The 15,924-nt window shown below is 36.2% G+C and overlaps 1 protein-coding gene across 2 annotated transcripts in view; it reads left to right on the forward strand.

Annotated features, from left to right (window-relative positions):
- The window catches only part of PSPC1 (paraspeckle component 1), a 54,749-nt gene extending 46,701 nt beyond the window's left edge, over positions 1-8,048 (forward strand). For both annotated transcript variants that reach the window (XR_011919886.1, XR_011919887.1), the window contains 3 exons: positions 4,023-4,086; positions 5,422-5,543; positions 7,967-8,048. The gene's annotated coding sequence lies outside the window, so the exon portion shown is untranslated. The remainder of the gene's footprint in view (positions 1-4,022; positions 4,087-5,421; positions 5,544-7,966) is intronic.
- Positions 8,049-15,924: the final 7,876 nt, after the last annotated feature.

Genomic DNA, 15,924 nt, shown 5'->3' on the forward strand with positions numbered 1-15,924 from the left:
AGCACAGAAAAGTACCTAATAATCTGCACTGCAGCTCCCACATCCTTCTTTGTGAGCAGCATAGCATTTTTGTGGTCATTCCAGCCAAGCTTCTTTTAAACTACTCGTCTACTCTTGAGACCTTTAGAAACATATTGGTTAATCCTTTTATGATACAACAATTTGGAGAGCTAAATAGACAATTTGTTATAACACAGAGAAGCTCTTAATTTCTTGGCAAGAGCAGCAGGTTTCTTTCACATATTTAAAACCTACAAAATGATAGCAATTGTATATTTAACACACCAAAAATCATTAGCAGAGGTAATTTGTGGGGCTTTTCAACTAATGTCCATCACATAGAATGTGTAGTGGTTTTATATACTATTTAATATTGTGTGTACCCTTCGCTGCTTTTAACATACCTGCAGATCTTTTTCCCTGTGCTCAGTAGTATTAAGTTGAAATTTAGGCACAATTGACTGAAGCGATGTGTCCGTTACCAGATGGCTTTATCTAGAATTTGAGTCAGATAAGGAGATTGCTGTTGTACTACAGTGATCTAGAAGTTATTTGTGTCAAATGTTTATAAATTTGAGTGTGAAAATGTGCTTATAAAAAAAAAACTGAATTTAACCCAAAATTAATATATCTTCCTTTCAACATCCTCATACATGAGAGATCAATAGCAGCATACAATTTTGTGAATAAACTAGTTTAGGTCGCAATTGGACAACCCTTTGCATCTAACATATGTACACTGGTTCTAAACTCCGAAGAGAATATACAGGGTGCATGTTTGTAAGATGAAATGCTCATAACATATGAGCCCTTTTCAGGAGATTAAACCTCATTGCAAAATGAACAAGCCTTTGTACAGTTAAATCTTCCCTTCATCTATGTGGAAAGGATTGTTTTCAACAGCACGTTACATATTTTCAAATCGTTTGTGTTCTGTAATAGAAATACTTGCCTCTGGTTTCTAGTTGTGAAAAATGATATGCATTGCAACTAACAGGGCTGTTTATCGATCCAAGTCAGTGACTAGGAATGTGGGCTGAACAGAAGTACAGAGAGCTTACAGTGAGCTACATCTGAATGCTTTTCTAAGCAGATGTGTCATGCAAATAAAAGGTAAGAGTTAAATTCACTATCCTCTACAAGGTAAAATTTGAAATATACAGTGGCACTTTGTTGGTCAATGAAACGATATTTAGACAGGGTAGCAATGAACAAATTTTAGACAGGATAGCATATTGGGGATAGTAACCCTGATATTAGGAAGTTGTACTTTTGTTTTGGGTGGCCTCTGTGCAATCAAATTGCATTTAAATTATACTGTAGGGACCTACACCAAAGACCTACTGAATTCAATACACAAGCCAATTTTTTAAGCTGTATGGCAAAGTTCTATACTTTTTACACAATTGATAAATTAGAACAGACAGTAGCAGGAGATAATGGCATTGGTTAGCTTGGACACTGCAAGGCCTGCATTTGTGCTTTGAGGAACTGAAATTTTCACAAGGGGTCTCATTCATCTTTGCAATATTAATCCCTCCTCTTCCTGTAAGAAGGCTATTGTTGATAGTCATGCACAACAGGAATCAATTTGATCCACCACTCTAAGCCTTTACTAGGAAATGACACTTTTCTTTTTCCTGTGTTTCTGCTGGGGCCAACATTTGGTATGAGCGTGGTCTTGGTAAACTCATCTTGGTCACCATATTGAATGGCAACATGAGATGTTGGTTAAAACATCAAGCAGCTACGTTTCAAAACAAAGTTTCAGTCCGTAGTAACATAATGTAAAAATTATTAAGCATAAAAAACTGGGTGACTCTATTAAAAACGTAGCTTTCCAAATACAATTTATTAGTAATTATACTACATAATTGATAAATATTTCATACCATACTTCACTGTCTGTTCACTTACCCATAATGTAACTGGGTAATAGTAATATCCTATACAGACTCTTTTAAATGGACGTATTGTTTTGCTCTAGACCTTGTGTTGTCATGTTTCCTAAAATTCATCTTGTTAACCATAATAAACGCATATTATTGCAGTTTGAAAATGGCTTTCTTATCATACTATAATCAATTTCTATTAATGCCAGGGTTGTGCATACTAGTTACTCATTTAACATTGATCACCAGTAACACACATGACTGTTACAGGTTCACATCTATATTTAATATTTAGATCCTTTGTATCTCTATAACTATATCTAATAACTAATATTAGGTTCATATGAATCTCAGAATAGGCCAGCATTCATGATAATGGTAAATCTTTTTTGTCTAATGGGTGCCTCATTCTGTAATTCTGTAGCCTTAAGATCTAGTATGCAGATGATAAATGGCATATAGAAACATCTAATTGTTTCCCTCCAGTCCTTTATTTCTGCTCATCCTATGCTAAAAACTTTTCAAATTTTGTTTTAAAATATTTAAATCAGCCTTATACTTGGATAGGGTATTTCATTTGCTTATACTGGTAGACTTTTTTTGACCAGGAAGTATTTCTGGGCTGAGTGGGGTGGGTAGAATACCATACAAGAATAATGTCATGTATTGAACATGTAACTGAGCAAATGTGTAATACTTTCACAAAATATTCTGCATCAATTTTAGTAGTTTGTATTTGTTGATGGGCGTGTACAAATAAAGTGCCGGTATTTGGAATTTTATCTGCCTTTATTAAGCCTAGGTAACCTCCCAGTTTGACTGGGTTTTATTGACCACATTCTAGAATGCTATTTTGAGGTTTATAAGTTGTTGATTTGTGTACTGCTCATTAAGAGCTACACTGTAATATGGTAATTCAAGTATATTATTTGCTTGTTCAGCTCTACGTAGAGTTTTATCAAGAATTAATTTCATAATAGGACATGCAGTATGGTCTGTACCACTGTACCAAATAGTACTTTTCTATAGCTACAGCCCTTTGAAAATTTATGTAATTATTACCTTGCAAAAGTCTGTTATTAGGGACTGTGCACAAAAGTCGACACCTATTTTAGTTTACGTATTCCTAATGTATCAAGGAATAAGTCTTGAAATTGTGTGTTTGCAACCCCTGTACTTGCAATCCTGCACAGTCAGCTACTAAAAGTTCTACAGTCATTAGAAATTTTTTCTAGGGCATGTATTTATGGCATAACACCTTATCTGACCACCAGAAAGGAGTCAGACTTGTGCCACAAACTTACATTAATTTCTTATAAAATTCATCTATCTGCATTTTTTTCTTTTGCTTTGTTGTTGGGCAAAAGTCTGTAAGCATCCTACAAAAATACATGTTTTCCTCCCTACACAGTTTATTTAAAAATGCCCTTAGGGATAATTTGCCATAATGAAAGCATGCTTAAGTATCTTGACACATGTGGCATGTTTTACCCTTCTCTACATGGTGGTCTTCTAGGTCTGGTTTTTCAACCATTATGGTTGGCCAGGCTAGTATGATGTAACCATCAGCCTTGTGTGTGCATGCACTCATTAAAAAAGTCACTGACAGGCAGGGCGAAGCATCTACGACAGAAGACAGTCACTTTTGTCATAAAAGCCTACCTGTCCAGCTTTATTTTTTTATTTTTTATTTTTTTTATACCATTTTATGATGATACTAATCAAACAAAGCCTTTGTGTTTGGTATCCATTTATCTTCAACTATGTTTGTAAAAGTTACCTCAAGCAACAGACTTTTTTATTTTATTTTTAGTAATTGTTGTCTGATGCTGGTTGCAGATTACTCAGCTCATTTATGCTCTGTTGTATTTTTTAGGAACGTTGTTATACAGAACATTATCTTGGTATTCAGCTTATATACAGTTTACATTCTTAGCTTTTATAAAATTTTTAATTTACTGCAATACCTTGAGACACCTAAGTGCCATCTACGTAAAATATTGTCTATACATTTTTACGGTCTGTAGACATCCTTTATGCAATTGATTTAAAGATATGTAATACACTGGGTTAATTTTCTGTTTCAAGTTTTCATACTCCTTATAGTTTCTGTATCTTTTCTTTTTTCAGACCAGTCATACAGGACCTGATGGTGGCTGAGAAAACTGAAAAATCAACACTTGTGATTATTCAGGTAAATGAATGATGATTTATTAACGAGCATGATGAATATCAACTAACGATGATGTTCAGATGGTAATGTTGTAACAGTTTTATAGTGGTCTATAACTCAAAATATTCAGTATAAAAGATTTTTTATGTTAAAGGAAACATTTGGAAATGCCAGTTATGCCACAAAAGTACCCTAAAAATAACCTTTTTTTCTAGAGTTCCTCCTAAAAACAGCAGTGTACTTAGCAGTTTGAGTGTGTGCCTACAGCTATTGAAAAAAAAAACTGCTTTCCATCTATCAGAAATATCTTTACTACCTTTTAATTAACATTTAGAAATGTTAATGATGCCTAAATAGTACTCCACACTACCTTTTTATTTGCAGGGTGATATCCAATGCACTACTGTTTTACTGTTGGTCTTAGGAGATTTGAAGTTCGTGTAATTGTGGATAAATATTGTCATGAGTATATTTCAGTAAGTTTATTATTTTGCTGTGAATATTTTCGAAGGCTTAATGTTTACAATAAACTCTATAGGTGTATTTTGAATGATCTGGTCTTTACATCCCAATGATTTAATTCTGAAGTTGGAGGCAATCATGCATTTTTAAAGACATTTGTAGTACACAGGTGAACAACAATATGTACAAAATTGTCAGACCTATCACAATCTTGTATCTGTAACCAAAATTTAAATCCTAAAAACAAGCAGCTATGAAGCATCCATTATGGAAAACACCTGCAGTTCCTTCACAATCAAGAATAACATACCAAAGTTGTCATGAATACCCTTACTATACACTGATACAATAAATCTTACATAGTGAAAAAGCTTCACACTAAATCTCAATCATTATTAGTAGAAACATCAACTTTAGAGACCAGTTCAAAAATTTGGTGGTGAAGTATCTTTGTTAGAAGTTTGTGAAGTGTCCAATGACTTCTAACTGTTGCCTAAATCCAGTTATGCTCCTGAGGGGAAGTAGTTGGGCTTACGTGTAGCACATAAATGGTTATTGGATTTTAAGCCTATTCATTTCCTAGTTAAAAAAATAGGAATATGCATATTGTAAGGCAAAGAGCAAATTCTATAATAATCCTTCATATAATATTGAGTGGACAATCTAGAAAAGCCAAATCCACCTTAGCCTAGCAATATTATTTTCTTTATTCCATGTAAAAGTGTGCCTAAAATCTAAGTAATATTTTTAGTGATTCATTTGTCCAGTTATTCATCAAAGCATGACTGGTTAAACTATAAAATTACATGAGTTCTGCCAAAACCAGCTTATTTGCCCACAACATTGAGAATTGCATCCGTGTTCAGCCATACTAACCACCCTTTATATTGACAGGACATTGCTCTATCTGCAGAAATCTGTGGACATTCTGTTAAAGCCCTGCTCAAACCCACCCTACCCTATTGAGCACCATCTAGCGGGGTGCAGAAGTTGTCCAACTTCCCAGCTACAATAAGGTAAGTTAGATTTTGTGATGTCAATGAAAATGCCAATTTGTGTTGAAACTGATTTTGTAATTTCTGATGTTAAGAATCACCGTTTTTTGTATGTATTTTCAGGGAAGGCATAGTTATACATAAACAGGTTCTAAAGTTACCATAAAAAGTTGAAAGAATCTGCTTTAGGTAGGGGGAAAAAATCATGTTTGTCCAACTATGTTCTATGGTCCAGAATTAAAGCAAACATAAAAATTCTGAACTTGTTTACTTAAGGGAAGCATGGCAACTATGTTGCAGTTTTAAAACCAGAACCTCTGTAGAAATTCACAAGCATTGTGTATGTACTACCGTGTTTCCCCGATGATAAGGCAGGGCCATCAAATAAGACAGCCCCCCCTTTTTAGGTAAAAATGAAAAATAAGACCCCTTTTTTTTAATGCAAATTTATTGTACATTTGTAGGCTATAATTCTTAGGCATAACGCACCGAAATATGTCCAAAATTTAATAAATTTATATCTATAATAAACTTTAATTAAAAAACAAAATCCATAAAAAATAAAAAAATTGTTAAACATGTAATGTAAGTGTACAGTAGCATTGATATATTATATAATCTAAATATATATTTTATGAAAGTTTCTTTGTATTGGACTCAATACAGCTATTTTGCATTGAATCCAATACAAAATTATTAAAATATCGTCTGCATTGCGTGGCTGAAGATCGAAGAAGACGTACGTGTCCCTAGAAACTGCGGCAACCAGCAGGACTCGGGGACGACAACGGAGCAAGCTAAGTGGGTTTTTTTTTTTTAAGATCAAAGCTACCTTGAGTTTGACTCAGGATTACCACTATTTGCAGGTAAAATCCACCCCGAGTCACTTCGGAAATATCGCTAGGGGGTTTAAAGAAATGACAGGCAAAGTAAATATTGATTTCCTTTCTTTAAAAATGGCACCTTTCAGGGTCTGGGATATATTGGACACCAAGTCTGTTTACTTGCTGCCTAAGATGATTTGTTAGAAGCAGGAAAAATGGTAAAGTATAAAAATAAAAAAAAACTGTGAATTTAAAAATAGTCAAATTGAGATGGCTAGACCAGGTCGAACTATCTCAAAAATGAAGTCTTGTGGTGAGATCTGGTCATGCAACTTCCTAAAAGTTGTCCAAGAAAGCTAGGTCACTAACCTATATTAATGTATTCATTATAGAAAAGTGTAAAAGTATTTGTCCAGAGTCAGCTGTAGCTTTTTTTTAATGTATGACAAGTCTGAAATGGGCCTGGTGATTTTTTTTTTTATTCATTAGTTGTATGTCAAATGTGCTTTGTGCTCCAGCACAGTGGCCACCCAAGCCTTGTTAACCCCCTGAGCGGTGTGCCTGAGGGTGGCTCGGCTAAAGAAAAAAACATGCAAAAAGCGGTAACCCCAAGCCACACTCAGGGTATCTAAAAACACTAATAAAAAACACACCTTGTCCCAACGGCGTCCTGCTCTTCCATGCAGGACCTCAAGTGGCATCCTCTTCTGATCTTTTGCCGGCGAATGCAGAGACGTTCTTCAGGGTTTCCTGTTGACGTCGGTGCATGCGTCAGTTCGTGCAGGAGGCGCGGCAGGAAATTCGAATATTTTTGTATTGGATTCAATACAAAACAGCTGTATTGAGTCCAATACAAAGAAATCTTTATATATTATATAATTTCAGTATATATGCTACTGTACAGTTATATTACAGGTTTCAGTATTTTTATGCAATCTATTTTAACAGATGTTTGTATTTTTTTTATTTAAAGTTTATGTGAGTTATGTCTAAGAATTAGAGGCCTACAATGTAAGGTAAATTTCCATGCAAAACAATGTAATTCTTTTTGCATAAAAAATATGGACTGAATCGGAACGCCAGGGGGGGTTAATGGGCATTTTAGAGGGAAAAGGCTAGGATGCAAGAGTCTGATGTCACAGAAAAGCTAGTGTAGCACAAATGGCTTAAAAAGGTAATATTGACTATGAGATAAAGAAACACTGTGAAGCACAAAATTCCCCAATATGGGACTATTTAGTTTTAAACCATTGTGGTCATGCTAACCCGTCCACTGCCGAGCACCTGCTATAGGCACATATTGGAACTGGAACATGATGTAATGATAGGCCAGTGGAAACATTGTGATTTGAAGGATTTTCTGCTAACCGTTTGGTTTCATATACTACAGAACACCTTCAGAGGTTCATGCATTGACTAAATAGAGCCATTCTTGCAGCACAAGGGAGAATTACCCAATCTTAGTCTAGTGGTTTTAATGTTTGGCTGATCAGTGCATTTAAGGTTACAGAGTGCTGTAGAAAAATTTGTACTTGATTGGCCAAACTTTGTAAACAAACATTTTTGTAAAGTATGGCAATCTATTGTAAGTTTATAACTTGCATTTCTTTTCTCTCCTAGATTGAAACTACTGTGAATGACACAGATGACATTACTTTTGTTTAAATGTTTTCATATGAAAAACAATAAAATTACGACCTCACTGGTGTTCGTTTTTTTTATTTATTTATTTTGCCTTGGATAATTCAAAAATAGTGTTTGCGTTATGCCTTTAAGCACCAAGTACTAAAATCACTTGAGGAAGAGTTGATGTTTCTCAACTTTTCACCAGCCCCCAGATGTTAAGATGCATAATATAGCAAAATAAAGAAAAATATTTTAGTACATGTCTGCCAGGATTCTGCAATAAGTTCCTCATATTGGTTCGGTGGTGACACCACACGATAGACTTTTGTAGGAGATGATGAGGAATACAGTGAAGGTGTAGCCAATGTAGATTCATAACTGGAGATTACTACACAAGCAAAGCTGATCTTTCCAAGAAAAAAAGCATAACTTCTTGTTTCTTGGCTTAAGCGGAAAAGCTTGCAAAGGTACTGTAACTGACTGAAGAACACAAAATCTTAACTTGACAACTTTCCTCACTGATGATGGCTTATGCTTTCCGACATGCTTTTGACATCAATGGACTCTTCAGTTTGACACAGGAGCATGTTCCTTCTGGCATCTCTTTGATTCTTCGAAGAAGCTTGAAGGCAATCCTACTGCATAATGGCAATGCCAAACCAAGTGTACAGATTGCCCATTCTTTTCAACAGTAGGAATCTTACAACAGTGTGAATATATTGCTTGAAGCAATCCAGTATAAAAGTGGAACACCTGTGGTGATGTAAAGGTCATTGGCATGTTCAAACACATACTTTTTTCATACATGCAAGGCTCAGTTTCTGTCCACTCCCAGCAGGAACTCTATTTCTGAAAGAAACTTGGATAAATATACTGGACATTCAATTCAAGTTTGAGTTCAAATTTTTTACAACCAATAAAAATGGTTATGTTAACAAACAATGGGTTGTGTAAATTTATCCACACAGCAAATAAAAGTAAAAGTTTTTTTAGTTCAATAGGATCATGTATTCAAGGGCTCAATAGTTCAACCAAGGGAAAAGACAAAATGGGAGCAAGAAGAAATCCTGCTATCATCTGACTTTTTATCATGGAGCATCCATTGTGGTGGTACTATATCCAAGTCATGGAGAGTATTAAAATTGTTTTGATTCTAGGAGAATGCCAAGTCACTAACACTAATCACTGATGGAGGTGAGTAAGATAGCCCCACTCCTTGCTTTGGACTAGTGTCAAAGGATGGTGAATGAAGAAAGCAGCGTGTAGCAATAAACGTCTACCAGCTGCTATGTCAGGTTCAAGTCCACAATGCCTAGCCATTTATCTGTCACCCTATAGGCCAGTGTTGCCAAACCTTGGGAAAATGGGGTGGGGGGCAGACGTGGAGGGGGGTCGTTTTTCTCGGTCCTAGTCATGGGAAGGTACAGTTCCAGGTACATGAACTAAGCTGAAGCCACTGAACAGAGCAACACAGGCAGGAGTACCAGTCTACAGGCTATACCAAGTCATGACCAGGTGAACACACAGCTTATGGTAAGTGCCTGTTGAAGGCTCTAAATATAATGTAATATCTGTCAACCGGTTAGTGAAGAAATGCAGAAGAACCATATTTTAAACAAATTATTTGAGCTTTAAACAATTATTAGCAGTGAGTTATAAAGCAGAAGTATAGTTGTTCTGTGGTTAGTGATACCTAAGGAAAAACAAAACACACCAGTGTGAAAAGCCTTTGAAATGTGCTCTTAGGAACCCCGTAACTTTGTGTTGCTGTCCACAGTGCTTAAAAAACAAAAATGGTGTGCAATGTGCTGCAATGCAATGCAATTGGCATGCGTTTAGTAAAACTCCTTGCATTCCTAAAATGTGAACAAGCCCTTAAGCTTCACTCTGAGCTGCTTTTGATTTACTCAGTGATGTCCTCTCTGGCACGGATTAGGCTGAAAGTAAATTCAAATATTTAATGTATATGCCCAGGCAATATATTTCTTTTATCTTGCATAGAGGAGGAAAGGTTAAAAACCCTGAGCTTATTAATTATTATTTTGCTGTCTGTGCACTACTAGGAAGATTTTGAGAGCTCAGGCCGTGACCCCGCCTCTGGATCAGGTTGGTGCCCATTGCTGGTGTCAGGTTTTGGATTGGTTCCATCATAGAGAGTGATTTCATGAATGACATCCACACTATTTGACATCTGTTCTGTGCATCCAGTACGTGAAAGGTTACAATGTCATTGCATAGCAGCAGATTGTGTTTACCTGACATCATATGACCCATGTAATGCTTGGAGTGCTGGGATAGGTTGATGTGCAGGGTTCAGCTTTCTATGGCCTATGTGTGTGTGCTATATGAGAGGACAGGACAGACATGGCACTCATTGTACTGAGATTGTCATGGGGAACTTTGTATTGGCTGCTGTCCAATAAAACCAACCTAGGCTCCTGCTAATAAGAAAATGAGAGCTTGTATGGATGATCGAGGTCTGCACGCCTCCTGTGTATAGGAAATGTGCGCTACACCTCCACTTCATCTTATTTAGGCAAATTTTCCAAAGAAGTAGGTCTAACATATGTACAGCGGTAAAAGGTAGGAACTGCACTCAGATGCCTTTTTCAGAGCAGGCCAAAAGCTAGTTGTCAGTGGAACATTGTTCCCTTGCATCTGTGTTCAGCAAATTCCAAAGGAACTCCAGCTGAGAATCACTCCTGTAGATTGTTGATTCAGGGAATGTCTTATTACTTTAGTGTTAGTGTGGTACAAGGATAGCATGGTATTGGGTGCTTCATTTTTTTTTAATTTTATGCTTTTGTAGACTTCAAGTCTTGAACACCCAAAAATGAGTACAGCAAAAACAGATTGTGTAATGAAAGTGTTGTATGTCAGATGACACTTTGACACCAACCCCAAATGTGTTGTCAAAATTGGTGAAACAGGGAAAAGAGTTTTGTGCAGGGAAATGAAGGAAATATTCCCATTATCTTAGTTTTTGCAACTTTTTCTAGAAAAATATCTGACAGCTGCCATTTTTCAAGTTTCACAGTACATAATAAAACACGGTAGGCCTCTCTCTGATGTGGATAATATCAAAACGGACATGTTGTCTGGGAGTAATTCCCTTTTTAATGATTTGCCAAACAAGGATAAAATTATTCAACTAATTTCTGATATGCCAATTAGTAAAAATACTTTTAGAGATCGAGTCATGCGCATGGCAAGTGGTTAGTCGGCAGCTTACCACTGACTTACAAAAGGCAGCCTGTTACTCCATGTGCTTAGATAAAAGCACAGATATAAATAATCAGTAATAAACAGCAATATAAATAATGCTGTTGGTGACATCATGAGAGAGGAGCTGGTGAAACTGGTGTCTGAAAGAACACAAGGGGATAGATATCTACAATGTTGTCACAAGACAAGACCAGAAAAAGTGGTTCAATTACCAGTGATGGGGCACCTCCTATGGTGGAGGCAAAATCTGGTTTAATATACTTTTTTGGTAAAGAAACAAAACATCAGTTCTATTGTATTATACATTATGTCCTCAAAGATGTCACAAAAATGGTAAATTACATCATGGCTCATGCTCTGAATTTTCAACAGTATCAAGCAGTTTCTTGAGGAGGTTCAGGCACAGTATAATTGTTTACTTATGAGCAATAATGTCTGGTAGCTGAGCAGAGGACAAGTGAGTCCTGGAGAGATTTGTAGCCTGCTTGGATGAAATTAGGCTGCTTATGAATGAAAAAGGGGTGGAATATCCACAGCTCACTGATATGGCCTTGCTTACCAACCTCATGTTTTTTATACATATATGTACATATTTTACACTTCAATGAACAAACAACTACAAGGTGTAGGGAAAACAGCAGAAAAGATGTTTATTTTATATCAAAACATCTGAGAGAAAACTGCAGGTTTTTGAAGCAGACCTTGAAAGTGGGCCTAAAAATGCAATTAGAAAATGCTACAACAATTGTACTCGTATTACAAAGACACATGCTAAGTTTTATATGGGGAGATAAGAATTGCGAAGAAAGGCCTGCTCCAGCTTTGATATAGAGAAGGTCTGCCTGTCACTTGTGTTTCAAATTATTATTTAGTCGCTCAGCTGGCCCCATTCACACTATACCATGTTAATACTAAATCACCTTTGTGGGTATTCCTGAAAGCTTATGCGCTCAAAACAATTTTATGGATACCAGCAAAGGCGAGACTGCAATTAAGCAATTCATTAGTGCTCCACTCCTTACTTATGAGTGATTCCATAAAATACTCAGGAGGGTTACTGTCTCCACATGTACCTCTCTCAACAATTGTAAGTATTCCACAATTTTCCCCAAGTATAGATAACAAATCAGCTTTCTGTTGGTGGATTGAACAAAGCCTGTCATTTCATGTATATAAACGGTGTCAGATCTTTTAATCATTTTAAGAAAGAATTTAAAGTACCTAACTACATTATGGTAAAATGAATACCCAATTAGTATTCATACCAATTAACTTGAGAATATTTGAGCACATCTGCCTAAAAGCCACAAACTAAAAAAAATTCATGTTATATGATTCTTTATTGCTTAAACAGATTCTACCCTTGCCTTATGCCTGTAAATGGGAAGTTGAATTGGCCATAGGCTTGGAACACAGATATGGAAAATGAGAGCACACTGCATTGTAAATGCACCGGCTATTGAAGCCAATTATAAACTACTTATGCACTAGTACATGGTACCGCATCATTTACATAAGTTGTCCCCTTATTTACCTGGCAAGTGTTTTCGCAGATGTTCTGTGAATGGTACTTTATTGCATATCTGGTGAATTTTAGGAACAGATTTTCAGTTCTGTAAGATGGGGACAACCCTTTGTTTTCTTACTTCTCCGGATAAAGCCCAATTTGAAGAACTTGATCTTTCCTGCTTACACTGTTTAGTTTTAGGAAATCTAGAAATTGGAATTTCAAGAAAGCTATCTGGAAAAATACATTCTATGACCTGCATGAAACACTTGAGAAGATGATGACAAATGAAAGTACAGTTCTGAAAATGAAATCCTTTGAGTGTGGAATTCTCTGCCAAATAATTTTAGGTCAATAAAAGCACTTGGGATTGCTTTCCTTACTTGGGATCATCTTATGTTTGTGAGCAGCTGTTTTTAGCTTTAAATTATGTCAAAACTGACACCAGAAACAGAGGACCTGAGTGCTGCATTTGCTGCTCTCAGTTACAAAGTAAGAGTTAGGTTAGACGTATTATCAGCATGCATACAACAGTAAAAATCACAATAATTGTTCAAAAGCCTTCCAAATTGCTAACCTTTACTTTTCAATAAAAAGTTGTTTGTATCATCAAAGCTCTCTTGTGTTTTTCTTTTAAGACAAAACATGATAATGTTTTTTTTTTTTTCTAAACTAAAACCTCATTCTTCAGGTAAATTTTCCATGTTGGCACTTTGCGATAAATAAGTGGGTTTTGGGTTACAGTTTGGGCATTTTTCATCCATTTCAATTTACTCGTTTAATTTTTAATGGTTGAAAATAAAGAACTTTAAAGGTGTGGTTATTGAATGTCCAGTAAGATATCCCAAGTTTCTTTTAGAAAATATTTTTTTGTGTTAACTCATTGGCATGTTGATAGGAATGCAAGCAGGATGCCCCAAATACTGCTGCTTGCTTTGCCTCTGGTATAGCTGAGCTACTGTAGAAGTGTGTCTGGCAACCAAGAGATATACAATACCTACGAGCCAGGAAGGAGCAGTGTCAAATTTCGGCCTCTGGTTGATCTGCATAAAGTATTCATGCCACATCTCAGTTATCTACATCATTCATATACAGTTTGGCTTGATGAAGAACCATGTAAAGTGAACTCGTGATTTTTAGTACATTGTTGAGAAATTTCCAATCATAAGCACTGCAAAAATGAACGACGGGATAACTTTAGGTCCACAGTTCAAGTCAGCTTGGCAGGATAAAGGTTTTAACCATCCCTCTCAGCAGCCAAGCTAGAAGCTTGGGAAGCATTCATGTGGCTCTGCAACAACTTTCTGGGCAACCATAAGTCCATTGCATACAGGGAAGGAGTTTAGAATCTACTTGATTCATACACTTGCAATCTACAGCGTGGTGCAATGTGTTGGTGCAGTATTCAGTCAATTTATTTATTGGAAGATAAAAAAGTAAATGTACAAAATAATTCATATACAATTTAGTATATAATTGTATATATACAATACACAGTAATACAATCTTAGTGTAGATGTAAATAATTTTCAAAAAATGAATGTCAAAAATATAAAGGGGGAAAACAGATGGTAACCTAACCCCTTCCTAGATAATAAAAGTAATAATGGGGAAGTAGTACGGCAAGGCTTAGGGGATGGACATGGAGAGGGTGGGTACAATAACTATGCAAGGATGTATATACTGAGGTTGCAGTCAGGTAGGATGGGGGACAAGTTGGTTTCTCAGCATCGAGTAGGTGCTATAATGTACCCAATGTGCCCAACAGGCAGTACATTTTTCATATAATCATTGTCAAATGCTCTAATTTCCTCTCTTCTCATTATATCATTAACCCTGGTTACCCAATGGACCAGTGAAGGGGGTGTTTGTTTCCAGTAGAGTTTGTGGCCATGGTATAGTGCAAACTTTGAGGGACTTATTTGTTTCAAGGCAAATATTGAAAAACTGTAAGAGGCTTCTCTGATTTCAGGATCATTAGGACTGTTGCCATTATTGGGCTGGGTCAAGCTCCCTAAGCTATTTTTCCTAAAAAAGTACCACCTCACCACCACCTCCCAGCTGCTCTGGTCACATCCGATATAAATCTTATATGGTAAGGAAAAATTACAACTGTCCAACTACCATGGATGCTGGCTTTCATTTCATTTCCTTGCTGTAAGGGCTGTGACCTTTGCTGAGGCCCACTGTGTCATCAGTGCTGTTAAGACCATTGTGCCCATGAGTTAAAGGTATTGTCTCACCTTGAATGACTGGCTTGGAAGCTGCCAGATTCCTCCCACAATTGTAGGCAGCTTCTGTTCTGAAATAGACACTGTTTAAAATTGTATGCTTGCCCCACAATATACACTAAGTCTGTGTAGGGAAGAAGAGACTTATCCAGAATCCACCCAAATCTTTCTGAAAGTACCAATATCTAGATAGGCATGTTCTAATTGATAGAAACCAATCCACAAGCAGAAGTGCTTGAACAATGACTTATGGAGACATCATCTCTAGGAATCTTACCATTTGACTGTTTTCATATTTATGACCAAATCACCTTCATCTGTTGTCTTTGGAATGTATGGGAAAGAATGACCCATTAATCACTTTAAAGTGTAAAGAATATATATATTAAAAGTCCACAATCCCTCTGCAACTAATTTTGAAAAGTGATAATTATCTAATCCCTAGCATAAAGATGGCAATGTTGGAGTGCCTTCATGTTGCATTACAAAACTCGACAACTGCTTCAATGGAGCCAATCAAAATGAAAAATTCCAACTCACTACCTGCCATTTGCCCAAACCATGTGAATCAAATTTTGATTTCTAGCATTTATAATTGTACAACCAAAATGTTGTATGACAGCTTCTTGCCTGAGATTTTAAACCGATCTACTGGTATCATTCAGAGCTTCCACCAGTTGTGAAATTTACAGGGAACACAGAGCTTCACAGACTCCATACACTCCTGTCTACAATACTACACACCTGAATACATGCTCTCTCATACAGATGTGTTTAGAATAATAGCAGGGTGTTTAAAAAGGCAAATAATTATTCTAATAACCTATTTCCAAGCAATGGGAACACATTGTATTCCAAATCAAAAAATTATAACCAGGAAGAAAAAGTTAATAAATTTATAGGGAATGTAAGGCTGTTCAAAATAATAGCAGAGTGGAGTTCAAATTAGTGAGGTCATTTATTCTGTGAAAAAACAGGTGTCAATCACA

Source organism: Pyxicephalus adspersus, chromosome 1 (genome assembly GCF_032062135.1).
Source record: "Pyxicephalus adspersus chromosome 1, UCB_Pads_2.0, whole genome shotgun sequence".
NCBI lineage: Eukaryota > Metazoa > Chordata > Amphibia > Anura > Pyxicephalidae > Pyxicephalus > Pyxicephalus adspersus.